This window comes from Notolepis coatsorum (assembly GCF_963971535.1).
Source record: "Notolepis coatsorum genome assembly, chromosome: 3".
NCBI lineage: Eukaryota > Metazoa > Chordata > Actinopteri > Aulopiformes > Paralepididae > Notolepis > Notolepis coatsorum.
Genome location: NC_140167.1, coordinates 19831749 through 19838328, shown reverse-complemented (window position 1 = coordinate 19838328; position 6580 = coordinate 19831749). Strand labels below are relative to the sequence as shown.

The 6580-nt window shown below is 42.9% G+C and overlaps 1 pseudogene across 1 annotated transcript in view; it reads right to left on the bottom strand.

Annotated features, from left to right (window-relative positions):
- Positions 1-5966: 5966 nt before the first annotated feature.
- LOC311224707 (protein FAM163A-like) overlaps positions 5967-6580 on the bottom strand; it is a 2063-nt pseudogene continuing 1449 nt past the window's right edge. The window contains exon 2 of the transcript in view: positions 5967-6341. The product of the transcript in view is annotated as a protein FAM163A-like (transcript). The remainder of the gene's footprint in view (positions 6342-6580) is intronic.

Sequence of the window (6580 nt, the reverse complement as noted above, 5' to 3'; positions counted from 1 at the left end):
TCTCGTAACTAATTTAACCGCAGACCCTACTACTCTGCTTTAACTCTGTTTTTGTTTACATTTGGTTGCCTTCTGTGCATCATCCGTGTGCGTGTGGGTTTATCTCGCTGTACAAAGTACTCGATGTCCTTGCTCGTCGTACATATGATGACAGATGCTGTATAAACACTGTGATGGCAGCCTGTGGTGTGGTGTGCGTACAATGGGTACAGTACATGTTGTTAGTAATACGTCTATGAGACATGCAGTATTTGTGATATTCACTCCAGGGTGTTGGTGAGACAGCGTGTTGTATTTGTGCTATTGTTGTCCCCAGCTTTGGCCCTGGGCTCAGCAGTTTGGCAGGATAGCAAACTGGTCGAGCGGGTAAAGTGACAGAATACCACAGGATGGATATAGAATAACAAGGAGCATTCTGACAGTCTGGATCACTCCCAGCAGAAACTATATCACCCCCCCCCACACCCCATCCTGTCTGGCCCTCTCTCACAGTACCCCACACCCATGCTGATGCCACCACACACACACGCACGCACACACACACGCACGCACACACGTACGCACGCGCACGCACTCACACACACACACACACACAACACACACACACACACACACATGTACATGTGCACACACAAAAGCATGCATGTGTGCACACAACAGGGTTATTATAGTTTGGTATTTTTCATTCGTTTTTATTTTTATTTATTTTTTTACAATTCAGTTTAGTTTCAGGCACACACATCACGTTGTGAAACCAGTTGACTACATAATGTACATAATGTCCTTTCAGTTAGTTTATTTTTTAATGTATTTTTTGTTTTTTATTTCAGTTAAATGAACTAGTTTTTTCACACCTAGTTTTAGTTTTTAGTTTAGTTTTAGTTAACTATTATAACCTTCACACACACACGCACGCACGTGCACACACACACACACACACACACACACACACACACACACACACACACTTTCTTAGCTCTGTTTTACTCCAATGTTTTCCAAACATTACACATGCAGATAAAATAATCTACGGTACATCCAGTAAAAGTCTGGTAAAACCCCCATGATGTCAGTCCTTTTATCAAAGGCCCAGTCAACACATTTCAGATTGAACAAACATAATCTTCAACCCAAAGAATGACCATGTAGACAAGAGAGGACACCATATTGTTCTTTTCAGGAACGTTTTTTGTTGATTTTTGATTGTTGATTTATTTTTTTGTTTGTTATATTTTGAAAACTTTTTTTAATTCGTTTTTTGAATTAGGGGTAGGTTGCTCTATAAGCCTTCGGCTTCAAACCTATCCTTTTCGTTTGTTTATTTGTGAAAATGTTCGAAAAATGATTTGTTTGTTTATTTATTTGTAAACATTCGAAATAAAATTATTCATTAATTCATTCAATTCATTCATTCATATTGCCATCACAGATTGCACCTTTAATTTCTCCTTTATTATTTTATTAATTCTCTTCTGTCCTCCATCCTGGTGATTGTGTTTGTATCCGTTTAATAATGTCTATTTCGATCCCCAGTTGCCCCACTCTATAAACTCCTCTCTGCCTCCCTTTGTCTCACAGTTTGTGGCGTCCAGAAAATATTCTAACTGATGAATCAGCACTTGTTTTCTTTTGTTTCTTTTTTTGTTTTGCTTAAGTTTAAGTTTTTAAGTTTGTTTATTATAATTTTTTTTTACCCAGGGACAGTGTACATTAATGAACATCTTCAGTTTCCACATCAATGTAAATGTGCCAGATTTGTGCTAATTAGCTATAGTTTTCATCTGTAGTCCCTGCCTACCATGCATGTCTTTGTGGTGTGGGAGGAACCTGGAGTACCTGGAGGAAACCCACGGGAACACGGAGAGAACATGTAAACTCCACACAGAAAGGCCCTCTGATGGGTTAAAGCGACAATGTGTAATTTTTATTTTATGAATTAATTTAAGTTCTGGTGTGTGTCCAGAGCCTCAAATGGTCTGGTGAGACACAATACTAACTGTACTTAAATGGTCTGGTGAGACACAATACTAACTGTACTTAAATGGTCTGGTGAGACACAATACTAACCGTACTTAAATGGTCTGGTGAGACACAATACTAACCGTGCTTAAATGGTCTGGTAAGACACAATACTAACCGTGCTTAAAATGGTCTGGTGAGACACAATACTAACCGTGCTTAAATGGTCTGGTGAGACACAATACTAACCGTGCTTAAATGGTCTGGTGAGACACAATACTAACCGTACTTAAATGGTCTGGTGAGACACAATACTAACTGTATTTAAATGGTCTGGTGAGACACAATACTAACCATGCTTAAATGGTCTGGTGAGACACAATACTAACCGTACTTAAATGGTCTGGTGAGACACAATACTAACTGTACTTAAATGGTCTGGTGAGACACAATACTAACCGTACTTAAATGGTCTGGTGAGACACAATACTAACCGTACTTAAATGGTCTGGTGAGACACAATACTAACCGTGCTTAAATGGTCTGGTGAGACACAATACTAACCGTACTTAAATGGTCTGGTGAGACACAATACTAACCGTACTTAAATGGTCTGGTGAGACACAATACTAACCGTACTTAAATGGTCTGGTGAGACACAATACTAACCGTACTTAAATGGTCTGGTGAGACACAATACTAACCGTGCTTAAATGGTCTGGTGAGACACAATACTAACCGTACTTAAATGGTCTGGTGAGACACAATACTAACCGTGCTTAGTGTATGATGTGCTTTAGTGTATGATGTGCTTAGTATTGTGTCTCACCAGACCATTAAAGGCTAGGTCTCAGTTTGCTCTGCACGCGCTCCAGAATGTGATATCATTTCTATATCCTGAGTGTCTAAACTTTGAGTCATTGTGTTTTTAAGCAAACAAGACAAGGATTCACCCAGACTGATATAAACGTTTATTTCTCATCAAAAAAGGAACATCGTGTGACACATGGTGGAGTAGGTTATATACCGAGTATCCCAAACGAGAAGGTTATCATACCGAGTATCCCAAACCTCATCTAATACAGTACAGGCTCTGAAAACACAGCTTTCAATGAACAAACAAACAAAACAAAAACAACCAAAAAGTTAAAAAGAATCAAATAAAAAAGGGCAAAGGTCAACGCGGTTACATCCAGGTGCTCTTGGTGGTTACTTGTACAAAAGGACTGGTGACTTCTAAACTAAATCCCTTTCACCGATCCATGGGCCGAACGTTTTGTTCAGTGAGAGTGTCTCGGCTACGTTGCAGTGAACACAGAATGCCGAGTGGACATCTAAGTAAACATAGGAGTAGATAGATACACAGTTTCCACATAGCTACATACTTCTGACCAAAGAGCTCCAGAGCACAGAGACTTGAGGTGAGGAAGCTCGGGAGGACGTGATGAAGATGCTCGGTGGAAGATGTGAAGTGTGAAAATATACCGAATAAATATAGTACCTCACCTCCAATATCTCCAATAATCTTAATAGTGTGTTAAATTGACATATTTAATATCCCAATTTAAGGACGGTGCAAGGTGATTCTGAAGTTTCTAGTACCATAGGTGCATTTTTATGGCCATTCAAGTTGACCTATCTCAAACCCGCCCTCTTTTCTTGATCCTCCAATCACAACTGTTGTATTGGAGGATCAAGAAAAGAGGGCGGGGTTTGAGAGAGGTAAAAAGTGTGTCTCCTCCATTAGTGGTGGAAACACATGAAGAAGCACAGAGGGCCACTCACTGACCTGGAAAGTGGAAAGGTCTCATTTGACCTTTGACACACGGCACACCCAAACCCTCAGTTTAGACACATTCCCTCTCTGCAGAACTACTAACAATCTGTCAACATAGAAATGTTAAGTAGTTTAACCCTTGGTGTACCCGTATGATCTCACATAATATGAGGAGGAATTTCGACAGCTGAATGTTTTAACGGCGACGTGAGAATCGCAACCGGCCATCGAAGCCTACGGAGTTCTAGAATTCCTGGAAAAACTTTATTTATACTTTTTCTCCTTCCCTCGATCCCATCTTGGTAAACATTAGAAAGCTAAGTAAACAGAAAAAGGACTTTGAGGGCATTACGTTCAGAACCAGCTCACGTTCAGTGAGATAGTTCAGCTCCAATGACTGGAGAAAGGAATCTCAACATTGAAAATGAATTATTTTGCTATCAATATATACCATGATCTATTTAAACAATATCTGAAATGAAAAATTTAATAAATATTAAATAAAAAAGCTACTAACCTTCATACTGTCTTCGTTTTACTATTATGCACTTTGCTGCTAAGGAATCTACCTTGCCTAGATTATTAACCATTTCACTGCCGCACTACCAAACGGTTAACCCTTTCACTGCGACTATACACAGAAGGTTAACCCTTTCACTGCCACACAACAGCAGGTTAGCCCTTTCACTGCCACACTACAGAAGGTTAACCTTTTACTATCACACTAGTGTGATGGTAAAGGGTTAACCTTCTGTAGTGTGGCAGTGAAAGGGTTAACTACTATGCCAATATGTCTATACTGCACTCAAGACTGGAGCACTCAAGTTCCACACTGTTGGACGAACAATGTTACTTAGCTGCCAGAGTTGTACCCTTTCTTTCTGCTGACTTGTTGTACAGAACTTGTAAGTCGCTTTGGATAAAAGCATCAGCTAAATGACTAAATGTAAATGATATCTGCATAGGTATGGAAAAGCACATGTTTGATAATGTCCATCATATTGAATAGCATGATAATGGGATGTGTGATTTATACCGGTAGTATGAAATTGTGTAATTTTCAACATTCTCAAATATTTCAGAAATGATTTTGCTAGTTTGACTTAATTTTCTTTCTATCATTAATTCATCCAACAAAATTGTGTATCACAACAATTCATGATATAAATAAAAAAAATAAAAACACAAATATAGATGATAAACAATACATTTCGGTATATTGCCCAGCCCTGGGAGCAATCAAGAGGTGTAGAAAGTTGGAATTCCCCCCAAATTAGTATCTAGACGAGTGAAACTAGAATCCTTCTTATCGCTAAAGCAATAGACCCTTTCTTGGGTTATTCAGAAATGCTTCAAGTGGAATTTCTCCTTCAGTCACTCTCTAGAAAGAACCCAACCCAGACTCTTGCAGTTTCTGTAACATGTAATCAGTGAAAGATGACACCTAAAGAGAGACAAACTGTTAGCCCTCATTATGTAAGTCTGGAGTCCAGGCTAGTGTTGTACTCTTTCACTTAACACCCACAACAAACGACAAGCAATACGGGAAGAACGACAGAAACTAAAGTGGAAAACAGCCGGGCGGGAAGGGGGGGGTGGCAAGGTGTATGTACTGTAAGACTTGTGTACATAGACACACAGGTTGGGTTGTGTACTGTACATGACAGACACATGGATTTGGCCCCCCCTCTGGCAGCACAGGGCCTTTGGTCCATGGATCCTCAGCCGACATGGAGGCCTCTGGCCCTGGGCTCAAGTGTGGGTCACTCCCTGGGGTGTTCAGGGCTGGATGTATCTGGGTCTCATACCCCTCCTGTGGCTAAATACTGTGTGTGTGTGTGTGTGTGTGTGTGTGTGTGTGTGTGTGTGTGTGTGTGTGTGTGTGTGTGTGTGTGTGTGTGTGTGTGTGTGGTGTGCGCGTGCGTGTGTGGGTGCGCCTCCCCATGCGCAAGCAGTGTAAGCGTATGTGTATAAGTGTATGCATTTAATGTTCATGTACATATTTAGTCTCGAGTGAATGCACCTATGTCAGCTGTCTGTGTGTGCGTGTGCGTGTGTCTGTGTGTGTGTCTGTGTGTGTGTGTGTCTGTGTGTGTGTGTGTGTGTGCGTGTGTCTGAGAGAGAGAGTAAGTCAGGGGTGTGAGAACAGTCCAGTTATGATGCCAGGGGTCAGACCTGGGTGCTGTAAGGTCGTGGCGGGAGGGAACATGTCCAGTTATGATGCCAGGGGTCAGACCTGGGTGCTGTAAGGTCGTGGCGGGGGAGGGAACATGTCCGTGGGGCCGTAGTAGATCATGGGGGCGGGGACCCTGCGGGGTGACGGACAGGGGGAGAGGCCACCGGGTTCTCGTAGTAGGTGTGGAAGCCGAGGCGCTCCCCTCCGTTCCGCACGTCGTTGGCGAGTCCAGGGCGGAGGTAGAAAGGGCGAGCAGGTGGGCAGGAGTTGTGCGCGGCGGGCCCGGCCCAGCTGGTCCAGGGGGACGGGGCGACGGTGGTGCCGTCCATGGCCAGGGCGCTGCAGGCGTTGCAGGCAAAGTGAGCGTGGGGCTCCCCCCCACCGCGGAGCCCACGTCGCTTCAGATTCATTCTTCTTGCAGCAGTAGTACTGGGAGGGAGGGAGGGAGGGAGGGAGGGAGGGAGGGAGAGAGAGAGAGAGAGAGAGAGAGAGAGAGAGAGAGAAAGAAAGAGAGAGAGAGAGAGAGAGAGAGAAGAGAGAGAGAGAGGAGAGAGAGGAGAGAGAGAGAAGAGAGAGAGAGAGAGGAGAGAGAGAGAGAGAGAGAGAGAGAGAGAGAGACAGACAGACGACAGGAGTTGTAAAAACAGAAGTGGGGGGGGGGGGGGGCA